Source organism: Dama dama, chromosome 13 (genome assembly GCF_033118175.1).
Source record: "Dama dama isolate Ldn47 chromosome 13, ASM3311817v1, whole genome shotgun sequence".
Taxonomy (NCBI): Eukaryota; Metazoa; Chordata; class Mammalia; order Artiodactyla; family Cervidae; genus Dama; species Dama dama.
Genome location: NC_083693.1, coordinates 41,060,216 through 41,080,911, shown reverse-complemented (window position 1 = coordinate 41,080,911; position 20,696 = coordinate 41,060,216). Strand labels below are relative to the sequence as shown.

General features: G+C 50.8%; 1 protein-coding gene across 2 annotated transcripts in view; it reads left to right on the top strand.

The window, feature by feature from the left end:
• The window catches only part of LINGO1 (leucine rich repeat and Ig domain containing 1), a 212,314-nt gene that overhangs the window by 130,390 nt on the left and 61,228 nt on the right, over positions 1-20,696 (top strand). The window contains exon 4 of one of the 2 annotated variants that reach the window (XM_061159638.1): positions 12,739-12,836. The exons of the other annotated variant lie outside the window; for it this stretch is intronic. The gene's annotated coding sequence lies outside the window, so the exon portion shown is untranslated. The remainder of the gene's footprint in view (positions 1-12,738; positions 12,837-20,696) is intronic. 2 annotated transcript variants of the gene reach the window in all.

Genomic DNA, 20,696 nt, shown 5'->3' with positions numbered 1-20,696 from the left:
GGAGTAGCAGGCAGAGGGAGTGGAGGGTTTGGCTGGATGGGTGGGAGTGCTGAGGGGTGGGGCAGCCTCCTGCCCAACTCTGTGATGCCCACTCAGGCCAGTCTCTGATTCAGCTCCCATTTCTGAGCCCCGTGAGTGCCAGACCTGAGTTAGACCTGAGTCACCCAGGGCCGGGAGATCTGGCAGTCCCAACGCCCAGCTAAAAACTGTTCAGGATGGAGGTTTCAGAGGAGGGTCAGCAAGACTGACTTAAATCAAGGAGCACAAAGCAGGATTTCAGGTGCTGTGATAAGAGGAATTGTTTGGATGGCACATCTCGTTGCCATGTGCCAGCCAACACCTTTGCCTGCTTGTTCAGCCAGACCCAGATTTACCTCCACTGGCACCGGATCATCTGGGCTAATAGAGTGGGAACAGTGGGGTGGCTAATAGAAAAACCTGAGCTAACCCACAAACCACTTTTCCTTGGCTTGGGAACACATTCAGGCCAGAAGGCTGACTGTCCTTGCTGTGTTTCTGAAGGCCAGTTAGGGATGCAAGGAAGCACTTCCCACCTTGAGCCCCTTCTGTGGGAGTCAGGTGGTGGCTGGCCACAGTGAGAATGGGTTGCCTCCACTCCAGGGCTGCCTGGAGTTGAGCATAGGTCAGGCCTTGCCTGGGTAGAGCGTGGGCAGAGTGGGGACTCAAGACAGCCCCCAGCACCCCAGGGGCAGGAGAAGTTGTTTTCAAAGCAGGGGGTAAGGCTGGGAGAAGTCCTGAGCCCTTCATGGTAGAGGGCAGAAAACTTCCTTCACTGCACCCTGACCCCAGCCCCTCACTGGGCCCTGATCCTGGACAGACTGAACCCTAACCCCAGCCCCACACGGAGCCCTGATCCCGGAAGACCGAACTTTGACCCTAGCCCCACTGAGTCCTGATCCCGGACAGACTGAACCCTGACCCCAGCCCCGCAGTGTGAGCCCAGATCCCAGAAGACTGAACCTTGACCCCAGCCCCACTGAGCCCTGATCCCAGACAGACTGAATTGTGGTCCCACACTGAGATCTCCCCCAGTCCCACGTGGAGCCCAGCACTGTCATGAATATTCAATAGAACAACAGGTGCTGGGGTGGGAGGGGTGAATGGTCCTGCTTGTTCATCCCCACTGCTAGCTCTGCTGCCTGTGGGCAGGACTCCCGTGCCAGACCCCACACTCTGCAACGGCCAAGATGAATCAGATGTAGTTCCTGCCCACGGGGCTGGTGGGGGAAGTGACAAGCCAACAGCTACAGCCGAGTGATCAGAGTCGAGGTGGGCCTCACTTAGAGAGTTCTTCTGGCAGCAGGTGGGTGGGGGCAGTGCTGTAGGTGGGCCAGTGGGTAGGCTAAGACAGGGTCCCTGTGGGCGATGAGGAGGATGGCACCCATGGGGGTCTTGGGGGTGCCTGGGGGTGAGTGATTCTCCCTCACTCCCAGAGCTGGCTGAGACTCCCCCAGGCCCTGCTCAGCTCCTGGTGAACCAAAGGGCTCATAGGTTCAGGAGGCAGGTTGCTGGTGTGCTGGCCCCCAGGGTAATAATGTTACTTACAAGGAAAGCATATTTATTCATCTCATAGAAGAGGACATGGAGCCATGCAGGGACTTGCCTAGTGGCACTCAACCTGAAGTAGCCCAGTAGGGCACGACCCCAGGTCTCACCTGCCTCCAGGTCTTACCTGCCTCCCAGCCCGCCCACTGCTGTTTCCATTGTTCCCAGGAGTGAACTTGGCCCGGGAGTGTGGAGCTCCTCTTCTTCCAGCTTCTCCACCCCCAACTGAGCGAATACGCCCTGGGCTCTGGTGGGGGCTGCGGGCCTTGGAGTAGGGGGTGTGAGGAGGCCCTTGGCTGGCTGGGAGACTAGCCCAGGAAGAAGCGTCTTCTGCTTCCTTCATCCCCCACCCTCCCCTCTCTGGGTCCCACCTCTCTGGGTTTCCACACCTCCCCACAGTCACTTCTGGCCCATTTCCCTCCTTCCATGGCTCAGCCCCTTCTGAATAACCAGGCCTAGAGAAACCACCCAACCTGTCACCTACCCCTCAACATGGGGAGATTGAGGGCCTAAGAGGGGTAGAGACTGCTCAACATTGTGAGGCTCTGCCTCTCACGTCTCTTTAAGAAAGCAGAGAGTCTGAAATCATATCGCCTGGAGATTACACTTTAAACACAAGGCTAGTATTTGAGTACTTTTGCTGGGCTGGGGTGCCTTGAGGGCCGTATGCCCACACCAGTTCTCATCGCAAAGGCCAATGCCCCCAGGGAGCTGCCTCTGTCTCCTCCGGCACGGTGCCCCCACCAGACGTGTTCCACCACCTCCCGAGGTTCAAGGTGCTGCAAACCACCGTCTTGTTTAATTCTCTCAACGGTCCTGGAAGTTGCATGATTTTCTATAGGTGAGGGCACCGAGGTGGGGAACTAGGCCACTGTCCTGAGCTGACAGCAGAGGTGGATTTGCCTGACAGGTTCCGGTCCTGGGCAGTCCACGTGCTTGATTGCCCCCTCCTTGCTGTGGGCAGCTGCTCCCTCCAAGGGCCCCAGCAACTCGCACCCCCACATCCACGGCTGCTTCCCAACTTATCTTGTTTTCCAGCCAAAACCAGTGACTCTTCCCCAGAGTTCTCCTCACTTGCCCCCCTCCAGCCCTTGCTTAAGCTGTTCCAGCCCTCTGGAGTCCCCTTCCCCACTCCATCTGCCCAGATCCCCCTTCATCTTCTGGGCCTGGGCCCAGATGCCACTTCACGGAGACCCCCATCTGCTTTGTCCTGGTCAGAAACCAGGCTCCTGCTCCTCCTAGCACCATCCCACTGTTCCCCTCTCTGGCTCCTGGCTTCCATGTGTCTGACTTCAAAGCACGTGGAGGGCAGAGCAGTCTCCTGGCCCCTGGCTTCCCTGGCCCGTGACCCCTAGGGCCCGGCACACAGTAGGTGTGCAGGAAGTAGCTTGGGTCCTCGCCTCAGGAGGGGCTGCACCTCCACAAACCGTGCCATTCCCCAGCATCCCTGGGTCAGCTGGTCCCAGCCCACTGGGGAGACCAGCTGCTTCCTTCAGCCCTGGATGGTTGAGGTTGGGAGCTGGCTTGTCACCCCAGCAGACCTCCCTGTGTACGCTTACCCACCCAGGTTCTGGGGGCAGGAACAAGGCAACCCCCCACCTCACCCACCCACCAACTCGGGGCTCTTAGGCAAATCTGGGAGCCTGGAAGGTATAGGTCCTGTGTGCTGAGTGCTGGCAGAAGGCTTCACGCATGCTCTGCCTGGCACCACCACGCACTGGCTCTGTTGATTGCTGTTGGTGTGACTTTGAGCAAGTTGGGTAACCCCTCTGTGCCTCAGATTCCTCATACATTAAATAAGGTGATGACAGACCTTCCTAGGATTGCTGCGAGGATTGAAGGGGTCAGTACAGGGTAAAGCACACAGCACAACCCCGACACACACACACACGTGCTCCCTGGATGCTGGCCGTCACTGTTGCAGGGTGGGGGGGAGTGTTCAAGGAGAGTTTCCAGAAGGTGACGATACGTGAGGAACCACCTGAAAGATGAGGCGTGGAAGGCAGGAAAGGACACTGCGGGCAGATGGAACCGTAGGGACAAAGGCTTAGTTTGGGGAATTGAAAGGGAGTGTGGGAGACCCCGGGCTGGCAGCTCACAAGGGCGGTGTCCTGGACTTTAGCTGCCGCCTAGGCAGTGTGGACTTTGACTTACAGCCACTGAGGGGCTATGGATGGGGTATTTTTTTTCTTTTCTCGTCTTAACCACAAAAGCAATATCTGCTCCTATAAAAACTGAAACAATATAGAAGTGCGTCCTGTTAAGAAATTTCCTCCTTTGCCCTTAAATCTCCTTCTGCGGAGGTTCCACAGTTGTTGATCTGGTGTGCTTCCTTCTAGAACTTTTTCTGTGCCTTTATAAACATATTTATTGTGTGTTATCTTTAAAAAAAGAAAAGGCATGAATCACATTATGCACATTACTCTACAACTTCCATTTTTCATTTCCCAGTGTGCTGTGGGCATCTGTCAGTGTCACGGAATACAGATCCCCCGTGTTCTTTTTAATCGTTGCCTAATATTCCATTGTTTGGCTGCAACGAAATTTATGTAACTAGGCCTGGGTTGATGGATATTTAGGTTGCCTTCAATTTTTCACTCTTGCAAATAATGCTTCAGTGAACATCCTTGTATATATATCTTGGCTGACACGTGTAAGCCTTTCTGTAGGATAGGCTTCTAGGTGTGGAATTGCCCTGGCTCAGGGTATGCTTATTAAATTTTAATAGGTACTGTCACATTGCTCTTCCAAAAGGTTGGGCTAGTTTTTGCTTCCACCCTTGATATCTGTGGGGAGCCATTTCCCCAGCCGCCCTCTGCACTGAACATTATCAAGCTTTTTAATTTTCACCAGTCCAGGAAAACATCTCACTGTGGTTTCAACACTCACTTTCCTTCTCCCCAACGAGGCTGAGCAACTTTTCATGTGGTTACTGGCCATTTGTATTTTCTTCTCTGTGAATTGACTGTTCATATCTGCTGCCTATTTTTCTTTTCTTTTTGCCTTTTTCTTATGGGTATGAAGGAGCTTTTAGTATATTAGGGATTTAAAAACTTTTGTCTTTTATGTGTGTTGGAAATATTTCCCCTAGTCTGCCATTTATCTTTTTAACTTTGTTTATGGTATCTCTGGCCATAGAGACGCTTTAGATCTTTATTCAGGCAACTCTGTCAGGCTTCTCTTTAGGGCTTTATGTGAAACTCAGAAGTTTTGCATCCTGCTTGGTTAGGCTTCCTGGGAGGGTTTTAAGTGGAGCACGGGTGAGGTCAAATTTGTGACTGGGAAAGTAATTCTGGTTGCCACTGTGTGGAGGGTGGGTGGAGGGGGTACTGCACACTGGCTGGAGTCGGGGTGAGGGAGAACTGGGAGAAGATGCGATTTAGAAATATTCAGGCATTGGCTGACTGTGGCGAGGGAATGTGAGGGTGAGAGAAGGGAAGAAAGGACTCACGAGTGATGTCTGGGTATTTGGCTGGAGACCGTGTGGCTGATGCTGCCGCCAGCCTGAGTTAAGGACAGGAGAGGGAGGGAAATGTGTGCACATGCACATGAGTGCTCACCTTGGCAGGGACACATGTGCACATGAGTACATACATGACTGGGATATGTGTGCACATGAGTATACACATGTGTATACATGTGTACACGTGAGTACATACATGCCCGTGTACATGCTTGGAAGTTCTAGAGATGGGCATATCTGTGCTCTGGCTCCATGGCAGGGAGTAGGGGGGTATGTCCGCTTTTCGTGGCGTTTTCATTCTCTACCAAGAATTGTACAAGGCAACACACATACACACAGACACAGAGAAACACACACATACTCACATGTGCTCTGTAATCTCTACTGTCATATAAAGTACATTTTATAGGTAAGGAACCAGTCTCAGTGTAAATAACTCGCTCAAGGTCACGAGCTAGTGGCAGAAAGTGGATTTTTTGGACAACTTGGATCCGACCACCTACAGACAGAATTCCTGCCAGTGGCACTGAGGAGCCCTTCATTCATGTCTAACCTGGCCAACCCAGCTTCATCAGGGATTCTTAGGATGAGTGCTACAGCCTGATTGCCTGGGTTTGAAACTTAGCCCTGTTCCAAATAAGGCAAGTTACTGCCCTTCTCTGGGCCTTGATTTCCCCATCCTGAAGATGCAGGCAGCGGGACTTTCTGGTGTCCAGTGGCTAAGACGCCATACTCCCAATGCAGGGGGGCCTAGGTTCGATCCCTGGTCAGGGAACTAGATCCCACATGCTACAGCTAAAGATACCGCATGTCACAACAAAGATTGAAGACCCCACATGCTGCAACTAAGACCTGGTGCAGCCAGATAAATGAATGTTTTTTTAAATTACTAAAAGAAATGCAGACAGTGACAGTACCCGTCTCCTAGGGTGCTGGTGGGCATCGAATGTGTTAGCGAATGGGAAGCACCTAGCAGAGCAAGGTCTGAGCTCTCGGGGAGGCTGACTGTGGTGACGGGGACGAGATGGGGATGTCCGTGCCCTTTACCCCCTCCCTTCCCCCCATCCTCCCTCTGCATGCCACCTCTCAGCTGTGTGCCAGCTCTCCCTCCATTCCCCACAGGAACATCTCTCAGTATTTGCCTTTGAAACTTTGTCCTCTGTTTTCAGCCCCCAGACACTTAGCAGACAGTGAATTAAAGCCCAGTCAGTCAGCAAAAACCATTCAGGGGGAAACGATTCATGTTGTTCTCAGGGAATCCTCCCCCAAGCAGTTCTAGTCAGGCATTTTCCATGAGCCAGTGCATCCATCCCAACATTGCCTGGGCCTCTGGGTACCAGACCATAACGTCCAAGCCTAAAACACCTTCGTCCCTGAGTGGGGATGTTCGAGTGTACTTTTGAGCCAGGGGTCTGAGCTGACCTCACCTCAGCCAAATCTCTACTCTAACCACAAGCCGTTGCTGGAGCCTTGACCCCAGGATGAGTAATTCTCAGCATCATTGGTCAGGAAACTTGCCTGCAGGAAACAAAAGGAGAAAGCACAGTGAATTCTGGGCATGGTTCCTTACCGCTAGTATGTCTAAGCAAACCCTGTGGTCATCAGGGTGGGGGCAAGGTATGCAAACTGGGTTAAAACCTCGGGTCTGCACCCAATTTAAATTTTCTCCTAAGCCAAAAAGCTCACCGAAATCACCAAACTTATCATTATGGATTTCTCATCATCAAAATAAGCCCCCAAGTAAATAAATGCTTGTGGTAAAGAATGGAACAGTTATTGCCTGTTTCTTTGTAGGGTTTAGTTTTCAGTTATATTGTATCAGTCACACCCTTTTATTCTTAACCAAAAGGATGGCAAAACTCGCTTCAGTCTTTCCCAGAGACCAGCTACACCAAAAACTGCAGGCCCCCAACCCCAAAGCCTCCAAGAGAGGATTCTTCACGACTGCTCCTTTGGAAGCCCCTGTCCCCAGGTCCCCGGGTCCCCAGGTTCCACAGATCCTGCCTTTGCTCCAGGGGCTTCTTCACTTTAAACAACCCCACCCCTGCCTCTGACCCAAGTCCCCACCCCCAGCCCACCCCAGTACCTCAGTAGGGTGCCATGCAATGCTGCAGTTTTCATTTACCCTGGCGTCAGTTCAGAACTACAGGCCTTTGGATGCACACATTCAAGTATTGACACCAGCACCCAGCACTCATTCTCAAGAAGAGTCTTTTTAATGACCTCAAAGAAGCTGTATTGTTCCAATTTGGGGTGAGTGTGAGTAGCAGAGGCGGAGTATTTTACGGCAGCCAAATCTTACTTCTTGGAAGCGGCGAGAAGTCACAGGGACCCCATATAAACTAAGGGATTTCCCCCAGGTCCTCTACCGGCCTCCTGCTGTCCTCTTGAAGGGCTGCCTCCTCCCCCTGTTCCCTGTGTTGTCCCACAGGAGTCCACACCGTTTAAGGTGATAATTGCCGAAGTAGAGTTCCAGTAAGTTCAAAACATAAACCTACAATTAAACCTGCGGCGCATTGTTGTTTGTGGCTTCAAGGCCCTGGTTGAGATTTCCTGCCCTCTTCCCCACCCCAAATTGTCCATCCAGGACAAACCAGCTTGGAGTTCAGGGGCCTTTCTGGGAGCTTGTCCCAGGCCTGAGTCAGGGATAAAACTCAAGATGTACCAGCCTTTGTTCTAAAGTCAAGTTCAAGTCCTCGAATGTGGGCCAAGGCCCTCACTATCATAAAGATGCTCCCAGCTGACTCAGCTCCCACCTCCCTTCTCCAGGTGGGGACTGTCCTGCTAGTGGATCCTGTGGAAGGGCCTGGAACTGCCCCCCTTTCCCTTGCAAATGCAGGGAACCCGTCAACTTGGGAACTGAAGTCATTCTATCTCTCACGGGAATCCTAGTTATTTTGGGGCTCCCAAATGGAGCTTAGTTCTGTCACCCAGAAAGTCATCCAAACATGTTCTTAAACCATATGCCCCCATGTGGCTGGTGGGGATGTAGGGAGGGTAGTGAAGTGCTGCACTAATAAGCTCTCTCTGAACTCTCAGTGATTTAATGCCATAGTCCCCAACCTTTTTGACACCAGGGACCACTTTCAAGGAAAACAATTTTTCTACCAGGGTTGGGGTGGGGGAAGGTTTGGGAATGATTCAAGCACATTACATTCACTGTGCACTCTCTTTCTGTTGTTATTACATCAGCTCCAACTCAGATCACCAGGCATTAGATCCTGGAGGTTGGGGACTCCTGATTAAATGTGACAAGGCTCCCTTCTTCTTTTACCATATGAATTCACACTACAGGACCGACATGGGAAGTGGAGACGGTGGCAGAAGCTGGTCCATTTAGTCACATGGGGACCCAGGCTGAAGCTCCACCATGTGGTAGCTGCCCCCTGGAACTCACGGCCTTCTTTGGCCACAATGGCAAAGAAGGGAAAATGGTAGAGATGCACACAGGCTCCTAAATGCATTGGGGCAGAGGTGACACATCATTTTTGTTCACAGCCCACTGGCTAGAACTTCTCATATGGCCTCGACTACCTGTAAAGGGGCTGAGGAAATGGAACATGTTGCGGGGAGGGCATGGAGGAAATATGCCAGACATTCAGTGAGCAGTGAGAAGCGAAGTCTGGACAAAGGATTTTGTGGGATGTTCTCAGAGCAAGGGTTTCTGAACGGCCGAGGCCATGACTTCCTGTTCATTCTCTCCAGCTGGGGAGGCCCCGAGTGTGTGGGAGGCAGTGGTGGGAAAAGCTTTGAGGAGGAGTCCCCGTAAAAGAATAAGCCCCCTGGCAGGCCTGGGCCCTTCACCACCAGGCTCCAGGTTTGACTCAACCTCACCCCGCTTGTCCCTATTGGTTGCTTGCAATACCAACATAAAACAAATTTTTTAGGAGGAGAGGTAGAATCGAGAGTGAGAATGAATTCAGCTTTGGAGGGGAAATATCCAGGAGGTAGCATCTAGAAGCCCGTGTCTTTGGGCTATGTAACAAAATACCAGAGAAACTGGGTGGCTTATAAACAACTGTGGTTTACGTCTTACAGTCTGCAGGCTGGAAGTCCAAGATCAAGGTGCTGGCAGATTCAGCATGTGGTGAGGGCCGGCTTCCTGGTTCATCGATGCCCTCTTCTCACTGCGTGCCCATATGGCACAAGGGATGAGAGAGCTCTCGGGGGTCTCTTCTGTAAGGGCGCTAATCCTGTTCATGAGGGCTTCACTCTCAGACCTAATCACCTCCCCAAAGCTGCACCTCCCAATACCATCACATTGGGGATTAGGGTTCAACTATGAATTTTGAAAGGGACACAGATATTCAGTCTATGGCACGCTTTGGAGGGGAAATATCCAGGAGGTAGCATCTAGAAGCCCGTGTCTTTGGGCTATGTAACAAAATACCAGAGAAACTGGGTGGCTTTGTTGTGAAGTTGTCCTTCTTCCACATTTTCATTCCTTCAGCAAATGTGGCTGCCATGGGCCATGTAGTGTATTGATCATGACTCCAGCTGCCTGAGAGTGAAGCTCTGCTCAGCGCCTTGTTAGTTCTGGGTTAGTTACTTCTGTCTATCTCTGTTTTCTCCTCTTTAAAGTGGGGATAGCACCTGTCTCTCTTAGGGCTCTTGTGAAGATTAAATGAGTTAGTATCTGTCGAGCACTCAGAATAGTGCTGGGTGTACGATCAGGACCTTGTAAGTGCAACATCATCACCATTATCCACTACCAGGTACTGTTCTAGATATTGGGGGAGCAGCTCTCACGGTCCCTGCTCTCACATATGATGGGAGAAATGGAAAATAAACAGAAATAATTAAGTCAAGATGTACTTTCAGATAGTGATGGTACTAAAACAAAAGTCAGGTACATTAAAAAAAAAATCACTCATCTTCATGAATCAGTAGGGAAATGCAAATCAAAATGACAATGAGAGTTAAAGCAATTCTACAAATGCCCTCAATAAACTTGGATTTGATAGCCACCTCCCCCCCCAAAATGAGATACCATTGCTTATCTCTAACATTGACTTTTACAAAATTGACAATAGTAAGTGCTGGTGAGGGTACAGAGTAACTGAAACTCTCATATGTTGCCAGTGGGAATGAAAAATGGTACAGTTACTGTGGGAAAAAGTCTGGCTATTTTTTATAAAGTTAAAACTATGCTTACTGTATAACCCAGGAATCCTACTGCTAGGTATTTTCCCAAGAGAAATAGCAACTTATGTTCATGAAAAACTTGTATGTGAATATTTTATAGTGGTTTTATTCATAATCACCCCAAATTGGAAAAAATCCAAATGTCCTTCAGCTGGTGAATGGATAAACAATTGAATACTACTCAGCAATAAAAAAAAAGAATGAAATTCTGATACAAGAAACAACACAGGTAAATCTCAAATGCATTATTTGATAAATGAACAAAGCCAGACTCAGAAGGTTACATATGGATGATTCCATTTGTATGAGATTCTGGAAAAGGCAAAACTACAGAGACAGAAAACAGATCAGTGGTTATGAGAGGCAGAGATAAGGGGAGTTGACTACAAAGGGGACAACTCATGGAGATTTTCAGATATGGACGGTTAATAGAATTGTTCTTTATCTTAATTGCAGTAGTGGTTACGTGCTGTCAAAGCTCAGAACTGTGCACTAAAAAGTGTAAAGTTTGTCCCAGTTTTATTTAGAAATAATCAATATACATCACTGTATACATTTAAGGTGTATGGTATGATGGTTTAATTTACATATATTGTGAAATGATTACCACCCAATAGCCATCATCTCATATAGATATATAGAAAGAAAAGAAAGAAGAAAAAAGGTTTTCTTTTTGTAATAAGAACCCTTAGGATCTACTTCCTTAATAACTTTCGTGTATAACAGACTGTTAACCACAGCCATCATGTTGTGCTTGTCCCTGGCACATACTTATCTTGTGACTGGACGTTTGTGCCTTTTGACCCTGCTATGCCATGCTAAGTTGCTTTAGGCGTGTCCGACTTTGTGCGACCCCATGGACTATAGCCCACCAGGCTCCCCTGTCCATGGGATTCTCCAGGCAAGAATACTGGAGTGGGTCGCCATTTCCTCTAGGGGATCTTCCCAACCCAGGGATCGAGCCAGAGTCTCCTAAGTCTCCTGGGAAGCCCTTTTGACCATCTTCCTGCAATTCCTTCTCCACCCACCCTCTGGCTCTGGTAACCATAAGTCTGATCTCTTTTTCTAAGAGTTTAGTTTTTTATTTCTATTTTTTTTACATTCTGCAATACAGTATTTGTCTTTGAGTTATTTCACTTAGCATAATGCCTTCAAGGTCCATCCATGTTGTCACAAATGGATTTCCTTATTTTCTATGACTGAATAATTTTATTACATAGATATATGTGTATATATCTCATATCTTCTTTATTCATTCATTCACTGATGGACACTTATGTTGTTTCCACATGTTGGCTGCTATAAATAATGCTGCAGTGAACACAGAAGTGCATCTATCTTTTTGAGATGGTGTTTTCATTTCCTTTGGCTATATACCCAGAAGTGGAATTGCTGAATCACATGGTAGTTCTATTTTTAATTTTTTGAGGACCCTCCGTAATGTTTTCCATAGTGACTGCACCAATTTCCATTCCCACTAACATTGCACAAGGATTCCCTTTTCTCCACATCCTCACTAGAATTTGTTATCTAAAAAAGGGTAAATTTTACTGCAAGTAAATTATACCTCAATTAACCTGACTGGAAATAAAGCTCGCCGTGGGATTGTTGAGACAGGGAACACCGAATGACACGTCAGTCACTCAGGGTAGTGTGACTCGGGGAAGGAGGGGTTCCTGTGCAGGGTGGTCAGGGAAGGCTGTCTGAGGAGGTGCCTTGAGCTGAACCTGGCTGAGGAGGAGCCAGGCCTATGTGGAGCTGGAGGGGGGTGTGCTGCAGGGCGGGCCTTGCAACTGGAGCTGAGGGAGGGAGGAGACTGCAGGAGACAGGTCAGGGCCTCGACTCTCCTCCAGGCATGATGGAATCCCCTAGGGAGCATAGACAGAGGGTGACTGAAACACTGGTGTGAGTTGGGTGGTCCAGGGAGGAGAAAGGAGGGGAAGGCGGGACATGGGATCGTGTGTGAGGAGGAGTGGTGAAAATGAGGGGAGTGTGGGTCAGGAGCCTCCTACTGGAGGGAGAGGGCAGCCGGCCAGAGACCCAGCAGCTGGGGCAGGAGGATTGGTATGGGCAGTGGGGGTCCTGGCAGAGGGTGTCATGAGCAGTGGTGGGGCAGAGGCCAGCCATGCTGGGGTGAGGTGCTGGGGGTGAAGACATGTAGGTGAAGCTTCCAGGAGGCAGGGGACAGGCTTGGTGGGTAGCAGAGGGAACCTCAGAGAGAATGAGTTAGAACTGCCTGTGTATGTGTGTGTGTGGTGAACAAAACTTGCCAGAGGTGGGCCTGACCTATGGAAGATAGTGTGAGATGATGAGAAGCGAGGGGTTTGGACAGGGCCTGGAATGCCAGGCCTGGGGGGCTATTCAAGGGAGCCGGGAGATACCAAGGAGACTGGTGGCAGAAGGCCCCTCCCGGAAGTGGGAGGCAGCGTTGAGGCCCCTGGGGTAGAGGGTCGGGATCTGCTCGGGGGTGGCGGGTGGGGGGTGTCCCATGCTGAGGTGGGCACCCCCCTGGGTTGCAGAGGCCCAGTCTTGGTCAGCACTCACTTCCCTGCTCCTCCCCACAGTGCATGCTGGGACCGAGACGGACGGGCTGCCGCTCCCCCTGCCGCTCCTCCGGCCCCCAGAGGCCTGTCTGTTTGCCTCCCGGCGCCGTCTGACCCAGGTAGGGGGAGATGGAGCTGGGCTCTCCCTTGTTATGTCTCTGCACTGGGTGGGAGGACTCTAAGAGTAGGGCTCCCCAGCCCTGGGTGGATGAGCCCCTGTCAGAGCGATGGAGGGGCACACAGCGTGGGATTTGAAGCCCCCAGGCCCCCGCAGGGCCTCCTGGGGAGGAGTTCCCAGAACTCCAAGAGGCGGGCTACCTCAGCAGCAACCCCTGCTCACCAGGCCTCGTCCCCGAGACGCGGAGAGGCCCCCGTGTGGCTCCCACACATCGCTGTCTGCAGTTGGTTAAGGATCCTTCGTGGTACACACCTTCCAAGTTCTTTTGGCGGTGGGAGCTTTTGCCTCTGAGGCTTCTCATCCATTGCTATCACTGGCTTTTCCCTGCCGGAGCTGCCATCTTCACTCGCCTGGTGTGTATGCTTCTGTGAGTGGGGGCTCTTACTCCAGAAGGTCCCCACTGTCTACAGGACACCCCCAGGGCAGAGGTGCTGTTTCTGGCACCAAGAACAGCCCTGCTCACTTTTAATCCCTCAGCGTTGGGCCCAAGAGAGGACATTTCTCGGTTGCTCCTGGGCGCTCCAGTGGAGGCTTTCTGCTTGGGGTCAAGGGCTGGGATGCGGTGGGAGCTAGGCTTGCCAGAAAAAATACAGGATGTCCAGCTCAATGTGAACTTCAGAAAGACAACAGCTCATTTTTCAGCATAAGTATGTCCCAAATATTGCATGGGACCTGTGATTCTATTGATTCAATCTGGTGATGTTAATGGGAGCTGAAACCCCAGCCCCACTCTTTCTCTGTTCAGTCCCCGCTTTGCTGGGCCCATGTTGGCACCCTCGGAGCAGCTGTGTCCAGGGCCTACAGAGGGGGCCCTGGAGCCAGGGGCAGTCAAGCCTGCTCAGGCCACAGTCAATAGGTCCTGCAAGCCGTCCCTGGGGCAGAGACCTGGGGTTCCCGCTAGAGGCTGCAGGGCTGGCTGTGAAGGGTGCTCTTGGGGTCCTTGTCTTCCCCCTTCTGGCTCTCTGACAGCAGAATTCAGGCTGAGGAGGTCACTGGGTGGGGTCGGCTGGGCCTCTGTGCCTGTGAACAGAGCTGTGAGACAGGTGTGGAGCTGTGAGAGGAACCAGGAATAGAAAATTGTTTCCTGAGCTTGGAACCCAGAGTGCTGGGGTGTGGGGGTGGAGGTGGGTGGGGTAACAGGGATGAAGCAAGGCCAGATAATGAGGGCTTAGAATGTCCTATTTCTGCATCCTTCAGCACTAGGGAGACAAGGGATGTGTTTTCTCCTTAGGCGGAGTCATTTTTCCAACTATTAAGGTAGTATGTTCCCTATATCTACCTATTGATCTAACAATTTAGATAGATTATTTTTAAGATTTTTTTTATGTGGACCATTTTTAAAGTCGTTATTGAATTTGTTACAGTATTCTTTCTGTTTTATGGCTATGAGGCCTGGGGATCTTAGCTCCCTGACCAGGGATCAAACCCACATCCCCTGAATTGGAAGGCAAAGTCTTAGCCACTGGACTGCCAGGGAAGTCCCCGTAGAAGTATCTAAAGCATGCAGTTCACGCTCTTCCCAAAATCTCTTTCTTGACAAGGCTAACCACTGCTAACTAGTTCCATATATCATATCCTTCCAGACTTGTTTCTATGTGCTTAGAAACATATTTTAAAAGGAAAAATTATCATACTAGTTATACTGTCCTGTCACTTGATTTCTCACTTAATATTATTGTATAGATCATTCCAGTGTTCTTCCCTTCCTTTTACGCCCATTGTATGGGTAGTCTTTAAGTTATGTTATCAATTATTAATCCTGTCAGGGGCCATTTAGGTTGTTTCTGGTGTTTGGTTATTTATAAACTTCACTCAGGGAACCTCCCAGTTCCTACATCTGTGTGCACTTGTGTTGGGGGTGTTTCTGGAAGTGGACTGCCTGGGTCAGAGGGCACGCACATTTCCAGGTTTGACCCACAGGCCAGGTCCACCTCCAGAAAGTTGCGCTGACTTGTCACATACAAGAGGCCTTGTCCCTTCACCCTTGCCAACCTGACATTATCACTCACTTAAACCCCTGCCAACCTGGTAGGTAAAACTGATTTATTTTACATTTCTTTGATCACTGATGAGATTGGGCATATTCGTGTGTGTTCTTTGGCCATTTCAATTTGTTTGCCTGTTTATCAAGTGCCTATTCATGTCACACCCTCAGCTCATTCTTCTATTCATCTGTCCCTTTATTCAGTAAGCATTAATTGAGCATCTACCACGTGTTGGATACTGTTTTGTTTAGGGACCTAACAGTGAACGAAATTGACAAAACAAAATCCCTGCTCCATGGAACTTAAGCTCTTGTGAAGGAGAGACAGCCAAGGAGAAACAGATAATCAAGTGAAATCTAGTGTGTGTGTGAGTGCTAAGTGCTAATGAGAAGAAAAGTGAGCAGGTTGGGGATGAGAAGTGTTGGGATACTTGGATATGGCAGTCAAGAAGGCCTCGCTAGGAGACGGCAGTAAAGGAAAGACCTGTAGGAGGCGAGAGAATGAGTCACACAGATGTCTGGGTCCCTGAGTTAGGGGTAGACCTGGCCTGTTCAGGGCTCAGGGAGAAGGCCAGTGTGGCTGGAACAGGGCGAGGGAGGGAGAGAGTGGAGTGTGGGACCAGGGAGGGATCAAGAGCCAGACCTCGCAGGGCCTTGTGGGCACCCTAAGGCCTGGGCTTTTCCTCAGAATGAAGTGGGGAAAGCAGGGAGACGTGGAAGGTTCTGAATAATGGTATGACACAATCTGAATTTCATTTTAGCCAGATCACTCCAGCTATTGAAGGGCGCCAGAATGGAAGCAGGCATATCAGGCGGTAGATGGTTGTGATGACCCAGGGAAGAGATGGTGGGGTTTGGACTAGGGGGTCTTGATGGAAGTGGGGAGAAGTGACAAGATTCTGAGTACATGTTAATGGTAGAGCCAATAGGATTTGCTGGCAGATTGGATGAGGTGGTGTGTGTGTGTATGTGAGAGAGAGAGAGAGAGCCAAAGATTACTGTCTTAGTCATTTTAAGCTGCCATAACCAAATACCATAGGCTGGGTGGCTTAAACAACACACATTTATTTCTCACACTTCTTTAGACTGGGAAGCCCAAGATCAAGGTGCTGGCAGACGCAGTTCTTGGCGAGGGCCCTCTCCTTGGCTTGGAGATGACTACCATCTCACTGTGTGCTCATGTGACGTGTTTGTGTGCACACGGAGAGACTGAGCCCTGGTGTCTCTTCCTCTTCTTTAAGGTTACCAATCCCATCCTGAGGGCCCCACCTTCATGACCTCATCTAACCCACGTCACATCCCACCTCCAAACACCATCACACTGGGAGTTGGGGTTCCAACGTATGAATTTTGGGAGACACAAACATTCAATCCATCACAATGACTCCAAAGGTTTTGGCCCAAGTAGAGAGGAGGATGGGATGGCTGCCATCCGCAGAGCAGAGGATTGAGAAGAGTGGGTTTGATGTAGGGGAGGAGAGGAGCTCGGCTATGGATGGGACTGGCTACATGATGTGTGGGAGCCAGAGCTAAATGAAATGTATGGCCTTTTGTTTAAAAAATAATATTAAGAATTTCAGAGTGCTGAGAGTAGAGCATTAAACTAAGCCTGGGACCTTGCCGAGTGTGGGGCTTGGTTTGACTGCCCAGGTGGGCCCCGGCTGTGGACAGGTCAAGTGTGAGATGCTAGTAGACAGCTAAGTAGAAATGGACATGAGGATGAAGTTCAGGGCCCAGGTCTGAACTGGAGATACAAATACATGGTCATCAGCATAAAGCTATGAAACTGGATAAGAGCATGAATGGAGTGAGTATAGATGCAAAGGGCTTTCCTGGTACCTCAGCTGATAAAGAATCCACCTGCAATGCAGGAGACCCTGGTTTGATTCTTGGGTTGGGAAGATCCTCTGGAGAAGCAATAGACTACCCACTCCAGTATTCTTGGGCTTCCCTGGTGGCTCAGATAGTAAAGAATCCGTCTGCAATGTGGGAGACCAGCTTTGATCCCTGGGTTGGGAAGATCCCCTGGAGGGGGGCATGGAAACCCACTCCAGTATTCCTGCTTGGAGAATCCCCATGGCAGAGAAGCCTGGTAGTCTGCAGTCCATGGGGTCGCAAAGAGTAGGACACGACTGAGCGACTAAATAGCACATAGGTACAAAAGAGAAGGATCGGAGACCCAGTCCTGGAGCCTCCTTTGGCCTGAAGTGAGGGAGCTGAGGAGGCACTGAAAAGATGACTGAGAAGGTGCAATGAGTGAGGTGGAAGAGAGCCAGGTATACTATCCTGGAAGCCAAGGGCAAGACATGTTTCAAGCATGAGGTCGAGTACAATGCAGACTGAGCATTGATCATGCATTAGCCGTGGGGAGGTCACAGGCTTCCTTGTTTGGAGTGAGGGTGTGTGAAATGCATCTTATTGACCTGCAAGAGCAAACTGATTTATAAGAGGATGAGAGATTTAACCCTTTAACTGCCATATGTTGCAAAATTTTTTCACAGTTTGGTGGCTGTTTTTGGTCATTTCAATTTATGGAGCTTTTTTTTAACCCCTTAAAAGTTTGAAATGGTCCTGTGGTCAAGTCCATCACTATTTTCCTTTACAGTTTCTGGCATCACCCACTGAAACATTTTGAAAATTTGTCTTGTGTTGTTTTCTAGTTCTTTATGATATTTAAGGGACTTCCCAGGTGGCGCTAGTGGTAAAGAACCCACCTGCCAATGCAGGAGATATAAGAGACGAGTGTTCGATCCCTGGCTTGGGAAGATCCCCTGGAGGAGGGTGTGGCAGTATTCTTGCCTGGAGGATCTCATGGGCAGAGATCTCATGGTGGGCTACAGTCCACAGGGTTGCAAAGAGTCAGTCACGACTGAAGCGACTGAGCATGCAGCACGCATAATATTTAAAAATATTTAAATTTCTGGTTCGTTCAGAATGTTTCTATGGGTGTGGTTTGAGGAAAGCTATCTAAGCAGTTTTCCCCCAAATGACTAGCCAGTTGTTTGGACACTGTTTATTGAGTGAGCTGTTCTTTCTCCTTGTTCTGAAGCTCCTTTCCCATCATCTGACAAATGTCCCCACAATCTCATGTCTGTCCAGGCCTTGCTGTTTGATTTCATTGATCATGGCCTGGGGAAAGATGGCAGGGGGTTCAGAGAATAGACTTGGCCATTGATTAGGGGTAGAGTGTGAGGAGGTGAGAGGTGTGGAAGGAAGAGTGAAGGGAAGTTGGGGATGATGGGAGCTCTGAAGGGTGGAGGTGCTCCTGTGTGCTGTCACAGTTCTGCAAGGCTGGTATTCTATAAACCCATCTATAGATGAGGCGACTGAGGTTCAGAGAGGTTTCATCACGTGTCCAGTGGCATCAACTCTAAGGAGGTGGAGAAAGCCTGGGAGGCAGCTCCGATGCCTGAGTTCTGTCCACCCTGTGACAGGGGAGGTGAGACAGAGTGGGTTTCAGGAATGCTGGAAGGGCTCCAGGCACAAAATATCCATCCCCCCCACCCCCCAACATCCCCCGTCTGCCATTTGGCTGGGTCTTGAAGGTTTTCCCATTTCAAAGAGCAACCTGTTAAAACCAAAATACTCCTGGCAGGGAATCACATGTTAAGTTCTCAGCTAACGTCTTAATTATCAGCTAACACCTCTGCAGGGATTAACTGACAGTCAGCTGAGGACACTGAATGGGGGCCTGTTCCATGTGTATCTGGGTTGGGGAAGGCCAAGAGAGGGGAAGGGGGAAGGCAGAGGGGACAGGTACCTAGAAATTCACAGCTTTTTCCTGGAATGGAGGGATCCTTGTGGAGAGGGGAAGGGATGGGGAGGAGCAAGGAAGCAAGCTCTGCTGGGCTTGGGAGGGGAAGGGATGGGCATGGCAGCTTCGCCATGGAAGCTTCGCCATGGAAGCCTGGGGCTGGGGCTCCTAGAGGACCTGGTGTCTACTAGACACATGCTGTGTCCTGGACACAGAGGAGCTTGTCACCTGCTCACTCTTGGTCTTGAGCACGTCAAGAAATCAGCCACCATGAGCCACCTTGGACACCAGCTGCCAACAGTCACTCAGAGCTGGGATCTGTCTCAGACACCCAGATACCATGTCTGTCACCCAGGCCTGAGGAATGGGGGAGGTGAAAGGCTGATGCTGCTGCAACCTCCTCCGTATCTTTGAGTGTAAGTCTGCCCTGTGGGTCAGGGCTCCATGTGTGAGGAGGTTCGGGGCTCAATGTGTAACTAGTGTCAGGGCTCCAGGTGTGACCAGGCTTGGTGCTCCTTGCGTGAGGAGGGTTGGGACTCCGTTTGTGTAGAGGCTTCAGCATGTGATGACAGTCAGCTTGGAGTGTGACCAGGGTCAGAGTTCAGTTTGTGATCAAGGTCAGGGCTCCAATTGTGAGGAGGCTCAGGGACCAGCTTGTAGTGAGGGTCCGTGCTCGGCGTGTGACCAGGAGTAGCCTCCTTGTGTGAGGAGGGTGGGGGATCCCTGAGTGACCAGGATCAGGACTCTGCGCATGAGGAAAGTCAAGGTTCAGTGTGTGGCCCGAGTCAGGGCTCCATTTGTGACCAGCATCCAGCTTCTCCATTGAGGAATGTCAGGGTTCAGTGTGAGAGGAGGGTCGAAGCTCGGTGTGTGACCAGGGTTGGTGCCCCTTGTGTGAAGAGGGTGGGGGATCCCTGTGTGCGAGGGGGGTCGAGGCTCGGCATGTGAGCAGGCTTTGGGCTCAGAGTGTGAGGAGAGTTGTGGGACCAGGGCCTGGGCTTCATGTGGCAGGATGGTTGGGGCTCCTTGTGTGAACAGCGTTGGTGCCCAGTGTGTGACCAGGCTCAAGGTCACTGTGTGAACAGGGTTAGGAGGACCGTCTCTCCCTCTTGACTTCACTCAGAACAGCAGGGCGGTGATCTGCATCTTTGGGGGATATCTGTATCTACGTGTAACCGGCTGTCCCACCCGTTCATCACTGTGTTGAACTCTGACTTGGCCTTCCTGGGACTCCGGGGCTGAGAGCAGCTCCTCCCTCATCCTCCTGGTTCCTCCCTTCTTGTCCCTTCTCTCCCCTCCCCTCCTCTCCTCTGCCAGCCCTGACCTCGCACCCTGGTGCTGGCAGACAGACCCTGAGACACCCGGAAACCCTTGCATCTCGAGGATGACCCAGGTCCTGGGCAACCTGCAGTTGGGTCCCTCCCCAGCTCTTCCCTCCTTCTCACCTGCACATCCTCCCTAAGGTGCTCCAGGACTCAGGTGGGGAGGGAGCCTCACTGGAGGGGGCAGGTAGAGATGAAGTTAGACTTCACCGAGCTTGGTTCCCAAGAACAGGCCTGAGAGAGCCTCCAGAACAGTGAGCTATGGGAGTGAAGGCTGGCGGTCTCGGGAGGTGCCGGGGGTGGGGCCTGTCAGCAAGTTAAGGGGTGGCTGGGAGGTATGAGGGGTCAGAGGGAGGAGGCCTTCATGGCCACCTGAAGCCTTCTTCAGCAGTTCAAACCTCCTGTAGCCTGGCTTGGAAAATAGACCCAGTCGTTCATTCAGCAAAGGGGCACCTAGTCTTCTAGACTAGGCACATCTGTGAACCGAACAAGACGTAGGTTCCTGCCCTCTGGGAGCTGACAATTTACAGGGAGGCTGTGACTGAAGGAGGAGTAAACGGCCTCACCCCGGCCCCTCCTCTTATCCACCCAGTGGACCCCAGGGTGTCTCCACAAACACAAGGGCTCATGGGGCTAGTGCCGGAACCTGCTGCCCTTGAGGGACCTGAAGGGGAAGCTGAGATGGCTCCTTTCTGCTGATGGACAGTTCTGGAAGGGAGGATGGCCAAAATGAGGAGAAGG